This window comes from Lathamus discolor, chromosome 8, assembly GCF_037157495.1.
Source record: "Lathamus discolor isolate bLatDis1 chromosome 8, bLatDis1.hap1, whole genome shotgun sequence".
NCBI classification, from domain to species: Eukaryota; Metazoa; Chordata; class Aves; order Psittaciformes; family Psittacidae; genus Lathamus; species Lathamus discolor.
Genome location: NC_088891.1, coordinates 4,985,584 through 5,008,950, shown reverse-complemented (window position 1 = coordinate 5,008,950; position 23,367 = coordinate 4,985,584). Strand labels below are relative to the sequence as shown.

Sequence of the window (23,367 nt, the reverse complement as noted above, 5' to 3'; positions counted from 1 at the left end):
GAGTTGTAATAAATATGTAAAGAAGGATAAAGGGAGTAGTTTCGCAGACCTGCATCCTCAGTGGAAGAACCGGCACAAAATCCCTTTTTACCTATGCCAAATAGCAACAGTAGTAATTACATCTCTATTGATCGTGGGAACAATGAGATATAGGCTGTGTCTCACTCATGGAGACCCCCCATGACATCCAGGCTCCCCCCATTGCCACCAGCAGCTGCCACAGCAGTACTGGCTTCTCTGAGGGACTTTTCTTCTGCCGCCCCCAGCTATCAACATCGTACAGGAGGGCTGCACTGAATATTTGCTGCACCTGCAGGAGCCAGGTGAGTGTTTCACACTCATTTCTGGAGCTCAGGGTGAGCTGAGGTACGTGCCCAACCCCTCATCCACCTTCCACACCATGAGGTAACTCCGCCATGGCAGGCAGCTCAGCCAATCAGGGAGCTTCAGTGTCATCACATGACCAGTGCAAGGGTTTATGTCCCGCCCTGCTGCACTCAGCCGCCTCGTGGAGGAGCCATTTTGAGCCGTGGAGGTTGACTTAGGTGGTGGGGTTTTCCACGTGGCATGTTTCAGGTATGATGCTGGTGTGTGTCCAGCACCAGGGAATACAGCCGCTGCAGGGAGCGGGGTGGGTGGGGAGGCAGTTACAGGGTCTTGGGAACTGGGAGATTCCAGACTTCAGGAGGTGGGAGGGGAAGAAGCAGTTGGGAGGAGCTGTGTTCACATGTAGGGCAATGGGGTGTGAGTTGGGCAGTGGGGTGAGGGCTGCCGAGCTGTGGTGCTGCAGGTTGTGAGAGCTCCTCCAGGCAACAGAAAGGCACATGCCAGTGCTGAAGTGTTGTTGCCATCAGCCATCCAGAAGGAAATAACAGAGAAGTCATGCTCCTAAGGGGGCTGGTTCCAGCACTGGTTCTCTTCCTTGTTCTGTAGGGACTATACCTTAAAGCTTTGAGGACCTGGATTGCTGATCATAGAGTACATGCTTCTGCCTCTCAATTGCCCCTGTTGTTTCACTTGCACATGTTACAAGCTAATTGAGAGGACAGTAGCACAAAAATGCTGTGTCTTACAGGAACAATAGCTGAACAGATTGAATTACTCTGCTGTGGGCTGAGAAGCAGCAAACAGTTTCTGAAATGCTGTGTTAGAAAGGTCAAAAGTGAATGCACTTACTGACAGCAGCAGAGGAACAAATGTAGCGAGTTGGCATAAAACCTGGAATTTCCGAGTGAAGAAGTTTCCTTTCTTAGATTTAACAATGAATTGTGGGTGGAATTAATCCTTTCTCAATATTCACTATTTTCATTGTCAAATGCAGGGTCTAAAAGGAGAGACTAATTTAGCCACTTGCTCCTTGGTGTTTGCTTGCATCTCATCCACTGAGGGTATGTGTTTGTGTGACTCATGAGAAGTAACATGGATGGAGGTGGATTATGTTAGCAGAAAGCAAAACTGCTCTTCTGTTTTAGGGTTTTAGCAATTGAAATGGATCGTGAATTCAATTAAAGGCCTTGTTCTTCCTTTCTTTATGCCTTGCGTATCTTAGAGTTTTGCTTAACTTAAACTGTGGCGTAAAACAGCACCCTTAGTTCAGTCATCAAAAAGTATTTTTTCACATCTCTGGGGCTCAATCAAGATGCATATGGTGACAAGTGGTAAGATGTTACAGAGATCCAGAGGAAAGAAGCTAGCATTGCTTTTAGTCTAGTATATTTCTAGTATATTTCAAGACAACAGATAACTCATAGATGTCAGTAGGACTGTGTTACTCTCCAAAACTAATAGTGAGAGGAAATGAAATGTACCAATAAGCTCTGCCTATTCAGAGTCCAACAATGTAGGGTGGGGGTATTCCCCAGAGGCTCCTGGAAGTGCAGCTTGCTTTTCTTAAACACTCGGTTCATTTGTATTTACAGATGTACTGAGGCCAGTATACTTGTGGTGTAGACCCTAAGGTTAATTTCATGCTAGCCAGAGTGGTAAAGCTGTGGTGATCTTTACTGTGTGCTGCACTAGGCTGTTCAAAACTGGCATGGAGAATCCTCCTCCACAAGTTTCTCTTTTGGCCTCTGATGGCAGCCCACAGAAAAGCTGATCAGCTGAGTGGGTGAGGGGGAGGTTAGCATGCTCCCTTCACTCTATTATAAATATCTTTGCCAAAACAAATTATTCTTATACAAGGATTCGTGGGTAAATCTTCCATCACTGGGGAGGAAAAAAAATGAAGGGCTATAAAAGTCTAGTTAATCACTGCACACCCTGTAAGGAGCAGAAGGCCATTCCAGAGTAATTGGAGTTATCTTCATTATTCTTATTTTCAATTACATTTCAAAATCAAATAACAAGTTGCCTTTTAGACAGCTTCATGATCTAAATCCCAGTTCTATAATTTTTACTTAGTGCTTACTTAGACAAAAGTTCTCCTTGATTGTAGTAGCCTTTTAGCTTCTTGAAGAAACTTCCTGGAAAAAAAATACTTAGAAAGTTTTCATCTTTGAAAAAGCAGAATCCCAAGCTGTCCACCCAAATGCCCATGTAGCTCTTGCAAGTCACCTGTCCTGTTATTTAAATCTATATACAAATAACCGCTTTTCAGGTGCCATCTTGACACCAATTAAACACACAGCTGTGCATCTGTTCATGTGTAGGGCTAGATTACTGGTGTGTTGTAACTCAGGCACTGCTGTTACTGCAGAGTAAGCAGAATGATTCTTAATAATTATTAAACAGTTGATGAAAAAAATTAATGGCTGCATCTAAACTATCCAAAGCAGGTGTGTGGTCTGTTTCTTTACTGACCTTCATGGAGGTAGTTGGCTGTGGTGAGTTAAAAGTTAGTAGGCTGATGCTTGCTCATGCTGAAGTGTGCAGGGAAAATGTCCTCAAAGGTTTTTGGTTCTGGGGTGCAATGTAAGAATTATCAGAGCAGGTCTCTGATAGTTACAGAGACATCTCTTGTAGGTTTCTAGTTACTTTTCTGAAGTATTCCTATACATACAAATCTGCACAAACGTGTGTATGTGCATATATCCTTATGGCAACACTAACCATCTTGTCAAGGTAGACACTGGCTAGCAGGGAGGTGCTTCTGTTTCTCAAATCAACACAGTTCCATCTCTCTTCATAAGGCATAAAAGTGATAGAGTCTATAGAAAGTTATGTGCCTGCATGACAGGAAGGAAGGGTACCTCCAAAAAAAACAACTCCAAAACAAAGAGAAACAACCCAAACCAGAGAATCACAACCAAAACTCTCAGTGTTAGTCAGTGAATTTCATCCCACAGGACAGGTGTTCCCATACAGGTCAGGTGAAAAAATACCACCTTCTTTTCTAGAATATCACTTTGCATATGGTAAATCCCTCAGAGTCTTTATTGTGGAATGAATAATAGATTAATCATTCCTCTGTGCAATGCTGGGACTCTCTAATGTCACTGATTATTCTATATTGAATAAATAGTGTTGCTAGGTTGATATGTTTAAGGCAAATGAGATGCTTATTGGTATCCAAGAAGCCAGTTAACAAGATCCATTTTCCTCCATTGACTTCTACTCATGTATTAATGAGGTTCAAAAATGTCTTTTCTGTGTGTATCAGATAAACGTGCCTTTGTTATTCCCAAGAAGCACACAAATATTTGCTCCATTTACGTTTGTATTAATGTGTCACTGAAGCTAAATCTTCAGAAAGGGAATAAATACCATATCCATTAAGCCACTTAAGGGGTGACTTCTGCAAAACTGTGCTGCAGTTGTTGCCATGGCAAATATCCATATTTAGGGAATTGTGTGGCTTCGTATCTATCATAAAGGACCAAAAGAAGAAAATGGACTTCTCTGCAGACAACTGTCACCTATATACATGTATTTTAAAAGTTTCAGTGTCTGAATGGGCACTGTGTTAAATAGTAGTTTAAGAGTGCAAAGTGAGAAAATGCAGCACTACCCAGAGAACGCACAGAGGGAGGAAGAGAACAGTGAATGCCAAGACTAAATAGGGCTCAATAATGGTTGGGCCTAAGTACCAAGATTCCCTGGGCAGAGGAGTGCACCATTTTCCCCACTAAAGATGAATACAGGTATTCCAGGAAATTGAGTCTTGTACAGTTTCTTAGTCGTTTTCCTTTGTCCCAAAGTGGTCTTCAGTACGCAAATTGTGTTCTCTTTTCACTGACACGAGAGTTCTGCATTTTTTTTGTCCTTGATTTTTTGATGCAATGTCTGTGGGTGTTTGGAAAACTGTTAGGCTTTGGAACTGATGCATCTTGCAACTGTTACCTTTACATGGGGAAGTAGATGTACCTTACCCTGAAACCACAGGTAAGATTTGGTTATCTTTTCTGTGGTATGGAGTGATTTTTTTTTTTTAACCTGCTTAAAACAGTTTTACCTATAGCAGTGAAAGTGCCAGCAGGCCTTCAAGTAGAGGCTGGAGAATTGCATTTCTAAGGTAAAAAAGTAGGAAAAAAATCCCTGAGAAAGTACAGTGTTTTTTTTCTGTGATGTTACATGACGCAATCCATTTTGGTTTGTAATTGGAAAATATCTTTAAATAATCAATTTAAATCTTATTGTGCTTTCCTTCTGTCAGGATAAATGAATAAGTTGAGAAAGGTATTAAAATTGTTTGTGTGCTAAAACATTTTACAACATTATAAATAAAAGAGAAATACTGGAAGTGACTTCTAAGATAGTGCCTTTAAGTTTTGGGTTTACTTGAACACTGTGTGTGGTTAGATTACCTGAATGAAAGCCAAAATAACCTAGCAAGATCTGATACAAGATCCTGACTGACCTCAGGCCTGTTGAGGAATGTAGACATCTTGGGGTTGAATGGTAAATGAATATGGGAAAGCCAAGAAGTTCACTCCTTTTCTTTACCTGCCTGAAGCAAATCCTGACAACATCTGTAAACACTGTATAATGGGAAAGCAGACTTGGGCTCATAGTGTGCAGGAAGCTCCAGCCTTTGCCTGCAGCACAGGATACAAGAATATCGGGATGGTGGCAGAGTGAAAGCTATCTCCATCTATAACTCTAGATCCCTTTTATTCCTTTTTTTGGTCAAAGGGAAAGGGGAAATGGGCCAGACTGAGGAACACCTGGGAGCCATATGGAATTTACTGATTTTTAATTATAATTTTGGAGCTTAGCTTCAAACTTCACAATTACTTAATACAGAGTAAAACTTTACCGGATTCGGTGCAGTAAAGTCCCCTGAATTTTCACACATTGCCTGCAAATGGCAATTGTCTTCTAATGTGAACTGAAAGCAGCTATTTCTGTGGCCCTGATCCAAATCCATACATAGTCAGTAGGGGACTTCTGGCCTGCAGATCAGATCTGCAGCCTGGTTATGATCTTGGACCTTCTTGAGTGTTTTGAAAACATATAGGTTCAAAAATATTATTCTTTCTCCAGACATAAGAATGTTAGAAAGAGTAGAAGTCAGACTGCTCCAACTGATACTTTTGTTTGCAGTTCTTAAGAAGGGCTATTTCTATGTATAGCTTGATCATACCCAGGGTCTTAGACCTATGTGGGCAAATTCCGGATGGTGGAAATACCATGAGAAGAGGTTTACTGTCAACACGCCCAAATGACTGGTCAAATGCCAGTGTGTAAGGAGTCATTTCCAATCCTGGTTCAGACTCTTATCTGAGTACAGTCAGCTTCAGCTCATTGCTTTTCCAAGCTAAGGCCGACTGGCTTTAATCACAGGTTTTCCAGTAGTGAATACCCAATCTAAACTCCTCCTGGTTTTGCTTCCCTAAGTCTTTTATTTCTTGGGCTGCCAGAAAGGATCCTGTGCCATGCTGAATATCACTGATTAGATGCTACCTTTCAATCACTACTATAAAGACAGTCAGATATATGAAAATATGGTTTTAATCTTTATTCCCAACTCATACTTTTATGCCATGAAAAATTTAGAAATGGTAATTCTCACTCTGTTTCATCTAATGTTTTATCAGAAGTACTTGGAAGAAAAAGGCAAGAAAAACACATTCTCATGTCTTTGTTTTCTGTATCAGGCAACTGGAAGTAACCAATTTCTTGTAATAAGTTGGGGTTTAGGAGGTAATTTTAGCTCAGTTTCTCATCCAGCTCTGAAAGCTGAGAACATGAACCACATTTACGTCTGTTTTAGTGTGATGGAGTATTTCTTGTTCCACAGTCTGGGGTGTTCGTATCCTGGGAGGTTTCTGAGTTGAGATGTAAAAATCAAATCCTTACATGAGACTGGTTTGGCTCCTTCTCAAAGTTGTTTTAAACTGGGGTACCAAATGCAAACCTGCTTAAGGATTTTTGATTGCCTGATATTTACAAGCCAATGCTCTGACCTGTTGAGCCTTCAGCTTGCTTCTTTTAGTGTCTGTTTTTCACGTAAACTGTAAGTCTTGTCGGGGAACAGACTTTAAATCTGAACCTTCTGTAATTTCTAGAGAGTTTGAAATCACATATGAGTCTGTTTCAAGTGCCAATACAGGATCTGGATCATAAGCATAGTAATGCAGTCCTAGAAAATGACATGACAGTGTTGCAGGTACTTGTAAGTACTTAGTACCTAATGAAAACCAAGCCTATAGAATGCTCCATCTTGTTTCCCCTAGCCTAAAAGGCCTACATTTCACATAGGTAGGAAAGGATGTAAAAGGATAATTACACAAGCAAGGCAGATGCAATTGTGGTGTTCATTGTAGGGTGGAGAGAGGGGAGGTGAAACTCCTGGGTCTTTGATTTTGTTTATTTGTGTGCAATTACATAAGTCTGCTTCAAAGAGAAGCAGACTTATGTAGCAGTGGTTGGAGATTTTGTGATGGACATCAGCAAATCAATAGGTAGAAGGACACTCGCAGAAAGGTTATTTTGCTGATGCAGTTGTTACTGCTTATTTTGCCATGAATTTCTTGTACACCTAGGGCACGGAAGCAAAGGGAAGTCGTATCCCTGATTTGATTCCTCAGAAGCATATAGAATAAATTATATCTAATGACCGGCTTTTAAAAAGAAAATAAAAAAGTAAGGCTGCCACCAGTGTCTTTGAAACGCATGCTGTGAGAGTTTGTGTCTGTGAGACTTCTGAGTAGTCTGCAGGAGTCAGATTGGCACAGATGAATGTAATGGGGAGGGCAAGGCTGACTAATTGAAAACTGGGAGCACTTTGCAAACACTATTACATGAAATGTGAGAAGTGTAACGTGGCAGAAACAAGGCAATGCCTGGTGTAAGCAGTTAATTGTGTTGTACGGTGGCGTGTTAGACCAGCACGCTTTGTTAGAACCCGATCTACTGCCATTTCCAGCCTCCTCGTCCCCTTGATGACTTGGGTTACAGAGATGACCATTTGGGTGAGAGTGTCCCCAGGGGAGCCAGCTTGCATTAACCCAGACATTTCCTCTGGTTGATGTGCCTTTATCACACTGCAGCAGCTCACTGGCTCCAGTTATTTTTTTTACTAATGCACAGCAGTGATTTGTTAAGAGAATTTATTTAATTCAGGATGAATATGGGCTTTTACGTTAAAAGCCCCAGCTAGTCTCTACCTGTAAATGAGGATAGCTGATTTGTCTGCTAACGTCAGTGTCAGCTGGGGGCCAGAAGTCCTGTTTTCCGTAAATATCTTTTAGAGTTCATGTATTATTATTCAGGGGAAAAGGGGACCAGGGAAGAGTAGGTTTCTTCACAGAGTTACTAAAACAATCAGGTAGTGATTCTCCAGCACCTCCTTAACTCTGCTATCACTGTTTCAGCAGTAGCTGTAATCATATACAAACCTCAATGTTGATGCAGTTAGCTATGTCTGTAGGCTTCTCTGCTGTGGTGTCAAATGAGACTGATCTCAGCTTCAGAAGCTACCATTTATTCTAGTGTAGTCATAAACTTTTCAGTTCTGTGTCCATGTTCCCACTTTGATAATAGTTGGTATTGTTGGGGGTAGAGGTACTCCTGAATTTATGAATTGCAGAATCCCAGCTACAAGAACCAATTTTAAAACTGCAGTTCTTGAAAAGTGCATGTAACTCTCTAACTTTCCTCATTTGTTACTGTGCCTATTACAGAGGGTCAGGGAAATGAGTGACTGTTTACAGTGTAGGCATTAATAATTAAACTGACCCGAATATTTTGATATTTGGGGAACATTTTCTAAACCAGTATTGCATTGTTTAAGAAGTGTATCTGAATTTTTTGGGGAGGGAACTAGAGGAGTGTATGTGAATGTTTTTCTATGTGGATGTTATGGATAATTTGAGGCTGCACTTGACTTTTGTTATATTCAAATTAGAGACGTTCTTGCTAGGTCAGGTTACGTGGCTTCCAACCCCAATAGTTCCTTCAGAACCCCGAGGAATAATTTGAGTCAGAACCAGACATTGCAGTCTTGAGCCCAGAATGGGAAATTAGCATAATCAGTGTGTGTTTGCAGATACTCGCACAACTATGCTACCACCATGGATCTGCACTTAAGCTTAACTAAACTGTAAGTTTTCTGTTGCTTTACTGGATTGTGTCTGTAGTCAGACAGTGGACTGCCAGTATGGTTGTGGCAATAAACCCAGGTCAAGGAACAACAACTATTCCAGAAGAAGTATGGATAATTTAATAACTGAGTACTGATAGATTCATTACCCTATACTAGTGTGCCCATGCTTGTGGTCTCAGAATTCAGACAGAATAACTGCATTGCCCGAGTTTTGAGTTGCAATGTGGACTCTTGACATGCTTTACGAACATGAAAAAGCCACAGATCATATCCCATTCTTAATGTTCAATAAGCTCATTTCATTCAAGATCATTGGACAAAAAGCTTTCTGTACCTTTTAAAAGTGTATTAGTCAAAATCCCCTGGTGGCAAACCATCCTTCTGTCTCTATAATGGAAGTCTCCCGCTTCCCAATAGTAGCCCAGTCCTCTCTAGAGGCTTTGCAGAATTTGGAAGAATGAAGACAGCTCTGTCTCATGCTGCTTCTCACTTCCAATATTCTTAGGACCCTTAAGGGCAGAAGCATTGAAGAAAGGAAAGCTTCTGCTCAACAGAAACCTCACCATTCTCTCTTCTTAACTTTTGTACTGTCCTGGTTTACGAATAAGCCTTGTATGAACTACTTTGCAGCTGAAGGACATGGAATCTAAATAAAGATTATTCATGGGCATTGGCCGGATAATGGCATTAAAAGGTTGAAGCCTAAACAATGTGCAGGTACACACTTGGCTACTACTTCCATAGTGGAAGTGCTTCAGCTCAAAATACCCACAGGGGCTTTCGGAAGAGTCAGTAGGCTTCTCATTAAGTGTTCTGTTTCCCAAATGCAAAATAAAACCCTCCAAATAAACAATTAATAGGATGAACTAATGAAGATGGAGTGGTTTTTTTGGCTGGTAGAAAATGCGGTGTTCTATTACTCAGTGTGTATTCTGCACATGGATTGTTCATACTTCAGAAACATCTGCCTACCTGTTAGCAGAGCACAAACCTCTCAGCCTACAAAGAGCTGAGGCCTTGTCTAACAAGGAATGGAAATAAAACGTCGAAAGCAAGTCGCTACAAAATGCGTTACAGAAAGATGTTACATATCTGAGGTATAAAACCAGGAGGTTCTTCCTCTACTTCTTGCCTGTAGATCAGACTCATATTTAAGAGCAATATGACACTTCCTGCCATGTGGATTCTTGACTGGGCATTGCTGTAAATTACACATAATGCAACAATGCATACTAAAACTAGCCCCAGTAAGGCTGCCGACAAAGAATAAAGTATATGCTCTCCCTATGTGGTTTTTCAAAAATGAATTATGTTATTAAGTGCCAAGAAGAAAATTAGCTATGAGCTTTTAAATTTAAAATGATCCCCTTTTTAATTGTAAAACACTGGCACTTAACTGCTATTGATCCAACAGAGACACATTAGGGAACAGGGTCACCATAACTGTTAATATTCACTGCTTAGTGAAAGAGCATCAAAGGACATTTTAATGTCACAGACTTTCTTGGGGAGTTTTTAAAGAAAGCTTAAATCGGCCAGCCTATGAATGAAAAGGACATGAGGTAGACAAATGTAGAAACAAATGTGATGGCAATTTTCTGCTAATCAAATTGTAACTCAGAATTGATTTTTAGGTGGAAGTTTTATGTTCTATAGATTTCCAAGGCATACCGACATTTAAAAATCTAGAGTAGGTACATTTTGTAGACTAGAACTTTATAAAAGATGGTTGTCAGGGAGTGAAGGTTTATTTACTGCTGATGCATCACCTGGTTTGCAAGTTCTCTATGGCTGCTGTGTGGATCATTCTTATTCCATTACTTGGAACATGCAAGTGAACAAGGAACATCATCATTTTCAAGGGCTTACAAGTGTTTAAGCTGATACTGTAGTGGAACAGTCTCAAGGTGACCACTCAAAAAGTGAAGCTTCATTTCAGCATGCCTGACCAACAGCGCCCATGAATTTGTCATGCCATGCAGCGCTATTAACGACAGTAGTGGCGTGACAGTCTGTACCCAGATGCTAATGGAACATTTTCAGTAGTCATAATTTTTGGAAGTACAAAGTTGTTAAGTTTTGATTATTTTCCCAGTGGGATTATATTCTTGAACTTTTTTTTAGGGTGTGAATTTAAGTGTCACAGGCAGTGCTAACTCAACTAACTTTTGTACACATCCAGTTACATCCTAGCCAGGTTTTCAGTACTGCAGTGGAATCATAGATTGGTTTGGGTTTGAAGGGACCTTAAAGCTCATCTTATTTCTAAAACGCCTTCCATGGGCAGGGACACCTTCCACTAGACCAGGTTGCTCAAAGCCCAGCCAAAGCAATACTCCACAAATAAATGTTCTTGGTTATCTTTTATTTAAAGTGCTCCAAGGAAACACTGAGGAATTCCCTGTAGTCAGTTGCTCATTATAGCTTTAGTTCCATGTTTAAATTATTGCTCTTTTCAGTTTCTTCACCCAGTTTTTATAAGAAAGATTAAGAATACTGGATTGTCTTTGAAAGTGCAAATAGTATTTAATTTACCTTTTGAAGAGGGTGGCCTGAGAATATTGCCCATTCTGAACAAGGTCTGTTTCTGATGCAGTTGCCATGCAGTGTCTCTTCAGACAGCAAAGTCCTCAGATCAGTGATTGGTGTCACCATGTGTGTTTGCACAGCCCCTTGCACAACACAATGGCCTTCATAACATAGGGTTAAATGTGTATCAATAGCATGGGTTAAGGGAGAGAGAAATACCATAGAAAGAAGCAGCGATTTGCCCCTATTTAAAAGTCACTGTTTCAAGTATTAAACTGAATTGAACAGGAGACTGTTTCCTAAATGCAACAACTAACCCAGAGCTGAAAAAGATTTAATATGATTAGGGAGGTTACTTCAATTTAAAATAAACTAAAACACAGATAATTGCAATACGTGAGAAACACTTCCTGCCATTCTGGGGCAGCTGGGAGAAACCCTTTATCTGCAAAGGCCTTATATATGCGAAGGTTGAATGGAGAATGCTTTTATCCTACAGGATGGAATTTGATAACTAGGCTCTGTACCTCTTTCACTTGTGGGTTATTAGGCCTCTTTCACTCTTGGGATCAGTATGGTGTATGGTTTGTGTAGGAACAGATAGTTCTTGTCTCTGTTGTGAAGACTCTGTGGTTGTAGGAGCCCTCCTGGGACTCTTATAATGATCAGTACAGAAAACTCAAGTCTATCCTGGAGCGGGAAAGTGCATCGTTTAATGAAAACGTTGTCCGTTATTAATAGAGTGATGGTAGAACTGAGGAAGCAGCAGGCCTGGGGGGCCTTTGGGTCTTCAGTTAAGTGTTTCTACTCTGCTTTTTTTTTCTCCTTCCCAACCCCTGGAAAAGAGCAGTTACAGTAACCTGAAGGAAGAGATACAATCAAGAGACAGCCTAGAGCAAGAAAAGGTCTCTGTTGTTTTTCAGTGAGGTCATTTGTAGTTCACAAAGCAAGGTCAGACGGATGAGACTGCTGCAGGCTCTACATGCAGTCACTTCCACTAAAAGTTAAATTTTCAGGATTTTTTTCCTTACACATCTTGCTGTATTTTGTTGGGGTCTGTATGGGTCTGTTATTACAGAGCATCTTATCAACTGCATTCTCTATACCAAGTGTGTTTGCCTGACTTCCAGAGACTTGTTTTGTTAATCATACACTGTGAAATCAAGTCATAATAGCACAGGAAAGGGTATGTGTGAGGCATTAACCTATAAACTCAAAGAAAGATAGACTGAGATTAGAGCTGATCATGCAGTGAGCTTTCTGGGTGATTGCTGACACAAGTGTTAGTCTCCTTGGTTTTATCCATATTTAATTTTCTCTGTTAATGTCCAGTATGAAAGTGGAGGGGTTTCCATAAATCCATGGGCAGGAGAGCAGCTGCTTGTAAAGCCAATTGTATAAGAAGAAATATTTAAATTATTCAGAAGGCAGATTTGTCCCTGGAGATGGAGCCTAACAGAGAATAGCTGTTTCTCTGAAAGCAAGACAGGGTTAGAAGCAAACAAGTTTTTGATTTGTCTGCTGAGATACAGGACAGAAATATCAGTATGTGCATATATATCTCCATTATATATACGCATAGTTAGCACATGCATCTATATTAGTTTTCATAAGAAAAATGTCTTTGCATACTTTAGCAAAGGTATTTCGCAAAGTACTGTGTTTGTTTCTTAGTCCTGTCCCAGCCCTCTACATGTGATAGATTTAAAAACAGTAAGTGACAAACTGAATCACTGTTGGCTGAACTCTAGATGAGTAATAAGTTTTGAAATAATTTCTTCTGGGCAGGGCCAATCCTTCAAGGTTTTGGTGACTGAGGCAGAATCAAGAAATCAACCTTATCCACACATGTAATTCTAATTAAGTGCTTATATCTCCTTAAAACTTGACACTTGCTCAGAGCACAAACAAAAAAATACATTTCCTTTTGATTTTTCCAGTGGCTCCTTTGCTAAGGAGAGAGGTGTGGGACATATACACGTGTGCTTAAAATTGTGTGTGTAAATAGTTTGGACAAGACAAAAGTATTCAGCGGACTTGAGCTTCGTAGGGCCAGATTCTGATGCGTTCCAGCATCTGAGTCCTCCTTTAAAAAGGACTCCTCGGAGTTAGGTGCCACTCTGTATGAGTAAATATGTTAGAAACTGAACCATAATGTTGATAAATCACTTTTAGCAGATGTTTACCATTAAACTGTATCTAACACACTGCAAATACTGGAAATACACTGGGCCACAAAATATGTGTGGGTGATATTCATGTAATGCCAGATTGCATGCACATGTCAGTGAGCACTTACCCACTGGGAAGTCTCCCTGAGCTTACTCAGGTGAGTAAGGGCTTACAAGACAGAAGGGTTGCACAATTGAGCCCTCAATAATATGATTTATAAGCAAACCACCCTGAGAATGCTCCAAGGGGGTCTCCAACAATATCATATATTTTCCTCCTTGGATTATAATTAAAACCATTCTCTTAGAACTCTTTTTAAATAATGAAAAGAGAAAAAGAAACCCATGGAAGCCCAACACAAAAAAGTGATGAAGTTTAAAGGTCAGGGGAAGGCAGAGTATGAAATATATAGGAAACACAATTTGGGGTAAAACAGCTTGGCAGGAAAGATAAATGTTGTCATTTACAATCCTGCTGTCTCTCTCAGGTGGGGTTGTAACTTTATGGGTGAAGTGATCCGAACTGCTAGGACTGTAGATGTTGTGAAGAGTATTATATCGTCCTCAGCAGTCAGAGTTGAGAATGTATGTGGTCTGCTCAAGACTAAAGAATTGCCATGCAACTTTTGGAGAGCTGTAACAGCACCCTGCTGGCAGAAGTCACTCTTTTGAATTAACTTGTGCTCTCAGAAGCTGTAGAGCTTCCTTCAAAAGCAAAGCCTTCTGCAATTGTCAGCTCTCTGAAGCTAGACTCATCCTTTTTTGCTCAGTGTTTTGAATAATACTTCAAATATGATGGTGTCTTAGTATGAAATGCAGATAAATTGCGTTGCTTAGCCAGGACCTATGCACTCACAAGTGTGTTAATAGAATATTGAAGGATAATTCTATTCCTAAAATGTCTAAAAAATATTTAGATCCTATTTAATTTTATATACTCATTGCAAATACAGTTCAATCTGTAAACTGTATGGAATTAACCCTCCCCACTTGTCACAGAGGTGGGTAACAGACGTTGAGATGACTTAAAATATCTGAGTGCAGGAGTGTTTACTTCCTGTGATCAGAGTGGTAACACGTACACCCCTTCATGCACGCACGCACACAAGATACAGATTAATAATTAATTCATAACCTGGTATGGTCAGGCAGGAGGCTGCAGGCACAGATAGAACATGACCTCAGGACAGCTATCTTGTGGAACTGCAGATGTTTTACATGGAATTACTTTTGTCATAAATACCTGAAAGCAGATCTGTATGAAAACTGAGCATTTCGGGCCACTGCTAAAGCTCCACACAGAAATCTTAGTTTGTGCAACAGCTACTCATATACAAAGAAATAAAGCACATAGGCTTCCAAAAGCTCTCTTGAGGGGGAGTGCATTTATGTGAGGGAATATATGCGTGGTTAGGGTTTGATGTAGAATAATAGAACACATGGCCCCCAGTTTAGTGCAGAGTTGTAATCCAGGTGTTGTGGTGGTTTAATTGTGCAGGGTGGTACATATGCCTAGGGCTCAAATTGGGGAGGGAATTGGAACGAAAACAGTGATCCTCTTGTTGAAAGATGTAATTGGCTTCATAAATATAGTAGTGGACAAAGGAGGGGGGGTTGGGGGTGGGGTGTCCTGTTTGAAATGTTTACCAGTGCAGCCTTGCAGGTTCTCACATATGCTCAGTATTTATTGTCACTGCTGAAAAACCACTGCAATCCTTACTTCGCGAAGTTCCCCTCTTTAGAAGGAGGAACGTATTTCTTTTATCATATTCTTGGCCAGGAAAAATATGCTCTTCCACTTTTTTCCAAAGGTGCACACAGATAAGTAATGTGTGAGCTTGAGTGTCTAGCTCCCATTTAAAAAGCAAAAGGCAGTCCTTTTCTCGACCAACCTGTGACCTTTCTCAATGACAGAAATTAGAGGCAAAATTAGAATAAATGTGCCAAGTTTCCTACTGTCTAATTTCAGGGTTGTTCCATGTCTAGAACCCCATCTCCCAGCAAGGGTTGGGGTATTTCTTTAATTAGATTTTTAAATGTCTCAAAGAACTGAGCTTAGTTTTCATAGACTGTCCAACAGGCCAGAAGATCCCCAATCAGGGAAGGTCTCCTGTAGCTTAAAGTATTCATCCCCCAGATGTTGTCATACTTCTTTCCAAAGTACTTTTTGTACCTTACTAATTGCCTAAGTGAAGCCAGCCACAGTGAATTTCCCTTTGGGTAGTTCTCACAGCATCACCTTAACTCCTACTGGTCTCTGCCATTTCACCTATTTGCATTTTCCACGGGTTTCAGGGTTATAGCAATCGAATTCTGGTTTGCTCTGTTCTGGCATCCACCTCTGTTCATTTAATCTAAATTGCTTTGTGAGTGGGGAAGAAGTTTCCAGCAAAACTTCTTCAGGAAAGATTATAGACTCATGTTGATAGTAGCATGTAGTTAATTTGTTTTGCAGCTCAAACAAGTTGAGAATACTGCAACATCCTCAAAAAAAAAAAAAAAAAGTATCTGAATAATAGTTCCAACTATTTCAGTTGTTCAGTTCCAAGTGTATCATTAATTTACCTCTGAGGGGTTTTGTTCTCTTCTTTTCTTGTGCTGATTCACCAAATTACAGAGATCTCATTTACTTTAAGTGCTTAGCCAGGACACCTCAACATGTCAGGCTGTAAGGGCTGATCATGAGTGAGTCATTTCCTCACTTAGGATGTATCCCAGGGGGAGTGCTGTAGCAGGATATTTGATAGGGAGCTAGTAGAGTGGCCGCCACTCCAGGTGTTTAAGCAGTGGATCAACTAGTGCACAATGATGCTAGGCTATCAGACTATGGATTATCAATACAGAAAACATATATCTCGAAAAGCTGGTGAAGTAGTCATTGAAAAAAATAAATTCTCCATACAGTCCTTGGAAAACACCCACAGCCTTATACTGCTGAAACAAAATATTGCTAAATATTTATAATGCCTAACTATGGAAATAAAACTATGAAATAAAGGAAATACTTGGAAAGCAAATAGCCAGCAGCATTTGGAAGAAAAATTGCAGCCTGTGACTATTCTTACAGCATTCTTGATCAAAGTGGCTTAGTCTGCCAGCCAAGCCATCAAAAAATAGTGAATTTTTAACCAAAGAAAAGACCACATTGCAGATGCCTTAATAGAAGATACAGTTTACATCTGCCTTCAGGATCCAGAAGCTGTGGAATGTCTGAAAGGCAAGGATATGTTTTGGCAACGTTGCCTGGTCCATGTGTCAAGGGAAGCGTTAACACCATACCACTGTCCCTGACAAACATAGACTGATAGAAGCAACATTCTCGTTAACACAAGGGTCCATCTTGCTCTTCTCTTGCTGCTTCTAACCAGGCACATCTTACAGAGCTCTGTCTTCTGCAGTGTGTTGGGAGCTGGGAAGACAGAACCACTGTACTGACACTGAGCAGCCAAATTGTCACGTTGCTTGTGCTGTTTTAATGTGGTGGAGTTTATGGGCCTCTCTCACAGACACGTGCTGTCAGGAGAGCTTTCCAGGCAAACTTTTCTTCTGTAACATAGGCTTGTTTAAAACAATAAATAAACCAAGAATAGGATGTCAGGGGAGCCACAGTGTATTACTAGAGAGAATAACATTTGAGAAAACACTGTTAAAGAGATCATGTTTGCCTTTCATATGCTTTCCATAATTTCTTTTCCTCTGTTAATTACCAGTGCAATTGCTGTCTTGGTGGCTCATCTTGCTATAGATGGGCCTACAGTGAAGCTGTAATGTGGTGTGATGTAATAAAGGCTTTTGCACTTACATCCATCTTTCATCCCAGCAATCATAAAGCAGCATATCAATAAGAATTGATTGCTAAATGGGGAAAGACATTGCATGTTTACTTATTTCATAGGCGTACCCACATTTTCCAGCTCTCTGTAAGTACTTACTTTGCAAAGCAGATTTTCACAGAACAATTAGGCTTGAAGGGATGTTCCAAGTGTTAGCAGAAATATCACGAACACCAGAAAATCTTGCAACTTTTCTTTGAGCATCCAGGCAGAATCTCTCCTTTTGCTGCAAGACATAAGTGGTTTTAAACTCTTCATCCCATGTGGGTGAAGTGAGATGTACACCATTGAGATCATAAGGAGGCACTAGCAGAGCCTGCTTTGCTAGCCTGCAATGTGTGTACATACAGTGATTCACTGATTATAATCTCTTCTCTGGCTTTGATTGTGGGATTTCCCCCTTGCAAAACAACCTGTCTTACATCTCTGGATCTGAAAGCTGAAGAGCTTGGCGTTGGGAGTAGGACCATATTTGCCTTAAAGCAAGCAGCACTATTTGTCTCAGAGTGGAAGAGATCTATCCTCAAAGTATTTGCAATTTGCTTCTTGGACACTGTAGGAACATGTGCAAGTGATCCCACTTTGTACTACCAAAGCAGTGCAGAGAACAGCTAAAACATATACAGGAGAGCAGCACTGCCAAGAGCTTGCTTGCAGCATATAACCAGTTTATGAGTAAGTCACAGTGTATTTCAGCTGCCTCAGAGTTAATACAGTAACAACAGTGATACATGCAATTGTTGTCCTCACACTATTACACCACCAAAGCATTATGCTGCATGCTGTTGGAGGTGATGTGTGTGTTAGCAAGTAGTCTGGTAGGAGTGGGTCTGTTAAGCAAAACAGTTAGGATTTGGCATCCTCACTATTCTGGGTTTGAGGGGCTGCTTTTGGCTTGTCTTCTTCTAGTCCCATTAGCAGCTGGAGTGCAGTAGGTGCACTCGTGGCATGTACCTTCTGCTTTGGATTCATCCAAGAGCAGTGGATGCATGTAAAGCAGCCCAGACCATTCCACAGTTCAAGCGAAGGCACAGTAAAAAGGATTAGTCTGAAGCATGCTCCCGAAACCAACTAAAATGCTAATGTATATGCACTTGGCATCTTTCAAAGTTATTTCAGTGCTGTGTCTGAAGTAGCCTGGTGTATGCAGTTAGTGGGATGCTTGTTCCCTCTGTAACTCTCAAATCCACTGGTTAATTTCAGCTATTCAATATGAGATATTGGGGCAGAGGTCTTGGGTGCTGTGCTCCTGTAAGTTTGGGAAACAAAAGGGGTAGGTAGAAGCGAACCTCCAAAACAATAACCGTTCTGAAGATGAAGGCTGTGCTTGTAAAGTCAGTTATTGAGAAAAGACTGCAGGGAATCCAGAGGGATGGCATAAATACCCCACCAACAGGAATATCTCAGGGCTCATGCCTTATTAGACACAAAGTAATCCGAACATGAGAAACAGTACCACAAGCTTCATACAATCCATTCCTCCCTAAAGAAGCTGCTTGCTTACATGGCAGTCTGTGTTTCTGTGGTTATGAGGTGTAAGTTTTCCTTGTCCTCCCACTTGCACGCTGGATTTTACAGTGCCAAGAAGAGCCACATTGTTCTGCACAACTTCACTGCAGGTGGCAAAGTTCAGAGCCAAGAATGGCATTACAGACGTAAAAGGGGACAGCCCACACGTGTCTGCTTGCCCACACTTGGGCCTGCAGAACAGGGGGGGGCACCTCAAGAACCTACACACCAGGGTAGGTCCAGTTTTCACCCACAGCCTTAGCTTCACTGCTACATTCACCACAGTGTTAAAATACCTCAGGTTTTGGCTTACATGCTACTGTTTATAATCTTTATGTGATGCCAAGCATATACCAGTATGTTGCCAAGCATATACTAGTATCAAAAAGCAATGCTGCTATTTTAGCAGCCCTCTAATGAACAGCATGGGCAAAGGTACCTGGATGCACTGACTGAGAGAAGTGCTGCTGAGGGAGGGCTCTGGTGGTCTGCCTTTTTTAAAATAAAGATATTAGGCTTTTTTTTTTTTTTTCCCTTCACACTTTGTTGCCATTAAGAATAATCTTAAATGGCCTCTTTCTTCCTTGGAAGCCCTCCCTCCCCCTCCCCCCAGATGTCTTGATTAGTGGCTGTGTGTATGCTGGTCAGATTCTGGGATTAATGATGGCTAATTTGTCTGAGGTTGGTACAGCCTAGCCAGCAGGCTCTCTACCACCAGCTTTTGCTGCCATATGGGGAGAAGCAGCTGTTTCAATTACTTTCTGTGCCCAGATGTGTCAGACGAGACACCAGTGCTCTGCGGGGTACGTTCAGCCGCTCGGCAGCTAATTACTTCAATCGCGTGTCGAAGCATGATGCTGTATGCTGTAAACGGGGGTTTGAGAACAGCCGAGTGCCAGCTGTCATTACAGCTCACATTGATGTCAGCCTGATAGTCTGTGACTAGATTTTAACTTCAACTTTCTGGGAATCTTAATATTTGTCTAATGGATGGGGCTCTTATCTGCTTATGCATGTGCCTGTATGTATGTATGTACTTTTGTTGCAGAGAAATGAGTACAGACTAATGAAAACTATAGAATAAGTGCTGTGTAATGTAATATGTATACATGTAAAATACTCTCAGGTGGTGTAAACCAGACTAGCCCTGTTAACTTCAGCAGAGTTTCAGACACATCAACTGACCATTCCCCTAGGATATGTGTTTTGTTGTATTTGGGTTGAGGTTTTTTTCTTCTCATTGGCACGAGTATACGTTTGGAGTCGTTATGTTGTAGTTAATGTAGTTCCACCACCATAAGGTGAATGACAAGGGGATCAGGTCCATCAAATGTCTGTCAATCAGTGTGACAGTCTCATTCTACGCTGTAGTTGCCAGACTCAACAGCTTTGCATCAGTCCTCTAGTGGACTGGTGGATTCAGGATCCTTCCAGTGTCAGTCCCTGCTTCACTGTTCTAGGTGGCAGAACCACATGTGACTCTGGGCTGGGTTCTTTCCTAGTGGGGACTCCTTTGCACTTGACAACATAATGGGACCATTCAACATACAAGGAAAAATATAAACTGTTACACAGCCCTAATATACTGATAATTCACTAGACCTATGTTACTAGAATTTCTTTGTGGTCCCTTCAATACCAAGGAATATTTTGCTTATACTGAAGTTTATGTCATTTCCTAAGGATATCTTTAATAGAGGACTGTAAAGGGGCAGTTCCAAAATACTTTCCCTTTAGAAAGAACCAGGGCTTATGAGATTCCTCCTTTCTTCTTTTACCAGCTGTTCCTTCCTCTTGGGTGTATCAGCATGGTGCTGGGTCTCAGCTGCATCAGAGACCCTACTTGCCTTCAAAGAATAATTTATTTTCCTCTTAATGTTCATGGAGTGAATCTTGATTTAAAATATACTTAAGCAGCAGAAGCAAGTATCCAGGGGTATGGGTAGAAATTAACTAAATGAAGATGACCAGTATCTTAGCCAAAGATGTGTTTTAATGTTACAGCTTAGCCAGTCATTCCTAGTGCTTGTTTGACTGGTGCTCTGTTCATCTGAGGAGATAAACTAGCCCGGCCAAAACAGCAAGTAGGACTTTTTGCCATGTTAACTTCCAAGACATGCTTAGCAAGATCCAGCAAATGAGCAATGGCCAAGTGGAAGTGAAATTCTGCAGAGAAATCAGACGGCATCCTATAGAACCATTTGCAGGATGAATTAAGCCAAGAAATGGGATTAGACACATAGGGGCTCACACTAAGCAAACACAAGTCCCTCCCATTGTGCTACCAACATTTCTACTTCATTTAACATAGTACCTTTTTTCTACTCGATGTGCTTAAACCCAACCCTGCATATGGTGTATTGGTTTAAGTTCATATTTTCATTTATTGTAGTATAATTCCCTGAGCACGCAATCCCCGAGTGTAAATTAAAATAAAGCCTGTGTTCTGTGCTAGGTGAGAGCCTTATAAGAAGGTTAATGTTGCAGTGACTGATGTCAGAAAAGTGTTGTGGTCAGCTGTGAAGTGATCAATGAATCCAACAGATATTCAAATGAGTGGAGCTGATGGAGAGTCGGGGAGGGGGAGCAGGGTGGGCAAAAGAGTGAGGAAAGAATCTGTTATAAATACACTTCTTACACAAATTACTACAAGAAAGTCTGAAAACAAGTGCAGAGCAAAGCATTTAGTGCAATGCCATTGGCATTTTGGGCAAATGCTCTGTAATTTGGGGTAGTTACTAACATTATCATCATCATCATAATACACGTATTTAGGAAAAATAAACATTTGTTTTGTGCTAATTCTATGGTAATCAGGGTGATTGTACTGTACTTAGCTACTGTTTGTTACCATGGTTATTTCTAGTGGTTCTTGGTTATTAATGTCCTGGAAGATTCAACAGTCTTCAACACTATTTCAGCTTCCTCTCCTTCAATACGCATAAGTATCTGGGGGTTTGGGGTTTTTTATTCTAATGATCTACCAAGGGCTTTATAAGCAAAAATAGATTTGCTGCTTGTCAGACGAACACTAGACACCGGCTTTTTTGCTTTGCGCCAGTCTAGCAGTGTAAAGGGCCTGGAGTTGAGTGTCATCTATCCTCGCTAGTAAGCTTTATTTATATTGCCAGATGGGTGCAGAGAAGCCTTCATGTAAAGAGAATCAGTCTTCCCCATGTGTTTTCTGTGGTCTATAATCTCATAAAGATGGACGGTGTTGCAACATTCTTGCGAGTGAAATAACGGGTGTCAAAGAACAACGTAGAAACACATTTTTTTAATGTATTCTAGAAGCTATTTTTAGTCTTTCAAATGAATTTTTAAAATCACAGTAGCGTATTGGCACATACCTACTACCATTTAGCATGATGGACATATTTGTTTGGGAATTAAGGCTCTGATTTTACAAGTTCCTGCTGCTGATCTGTGATAGCCATGTGTCTGTGTGCTCTTTATGGGAGTGACCGGGGCTAACTCAGCACATGACCATGACTTCCTATCACTTAACATGCTGTAACCTTTTCCTCAGTCCATGCTTTACCTTCTAATCCTATTTTCCTGCTCCATTTCTTATGACTTCCTACTTTGTTCCATAGTTAATGTATTGAGAAAATGTAAATAACAGTTAAGTGCCACTTTAAGAAGCACTGTAAGCAGTAGCTTGTGTACAAATAGCCTGTTTGAACTACTTGTTGTAGCTCTGTATACAAGTCCAGATGAGAAAGGTACAGTTACCTATAAACACATATGGATCCCAAAAGCTCTTTTGCTTTTTCTTCACTTTCATGTCTGTAGCACACTTATGGTTCTTTTGGGAGTATTTTTACAGTGTGACACATTGGTGTATTCTGGGATCATAATACGTCATATGAAGGACTGGTAGAGCTTCAGGCTCTTCCAGACAGGAAGGAAAACGTCCGTGGCAAAACACCCTTGCACAGATTTATTCCTGATGCAATACATGCGATGTTCCTGGATTCCTCAGATAAATGGATCCGTTCTTCACTGATTTCACTTTATAAGGTTGTCTAATGGACAGACCAGGTTAAATCATATTTATTTACTAATTGTATCTGTCCATATTTGATAGGTAGGCTGAGACCTGAACTGGGATCCAGTTTGGATTTGATTTGGGGAATGGCTTAATACAAGGTTATCATTAAAAGCAGAAAAGTGATAACAGCAGAGATGGGGATAATAGTCAAACCTTTATGCATCTTTCCAGCTGTGTTTAACTACACAAACAGTAAAAGGAGAATAATTTCACCTTTTCTTTCAACTATGGAGGCCTGACTTTAATGTGTCTATTCATGTCTGATGTTTTAATGTGCTTTTCTAAGTACTAAATTATAGCCAAGACTGGAGATTGTCTTCAGGTCTAGGTATTTACAAAGGTCCCAGTTCTCCCATCATCAGCTGACTGTCAGACTGTTGAAAATGTTAAGCTACAGCAATGGGGAAAAAATAAAATCAGGTGTAAGTCAGAAGGGAGTCAGAAAGTTGCTGGAAAAGCAGAATCTTCAGCTGCGGGAAATAACTGTTATGCTCTCTTCAAGATGGAGCCTCGGTACGTTGTGCAGGAGAACTTTCAAATCCTGTGGACATTGTCTTATCTGAGTCAGAACTCAACAACTGAATTGTCATTTCCCGGAAGAAATGAAAGTCAGAGGTACAAATGAATTGCATAAATGTGACAACCTTGAAGCCTAATAAGCAGACAAAAGAGTGGAAAAGCTTCCCAAAAATATTCCCTGGGGAGAAATAAAGAATTATCTAGTGTGGATAAATAGGTTAAAAGAATATCCACATCTTGGGGTTTGATAAATTTGGGATTGAC

The 23,367-nt window shown here is 40.7% G+C and overlaps 1 long non-coding RNA gene across 1 annotated transcript in view; it reads left to right on the top strand.

Moving 5' to 3' along the window:
- The first annotated feature begins 500 nt into the window (after positions 1 to 500).
- The window catches only part of LOC136018623 (uncharacterized), a 91,304-nt gene continuing 68,437 nt past the window's right edge, over positions 501 to 23,367 (top strand). Inside the window, exon 1 of the long non-coding RNA XR_010614508.1 lies at positions 501 to 576. This is a non-coding gene — a long non-coding RNA (uncharacterized LOC136018623). The remainder of the gene's footprint in view (positions 577 to 23,367) is intronic.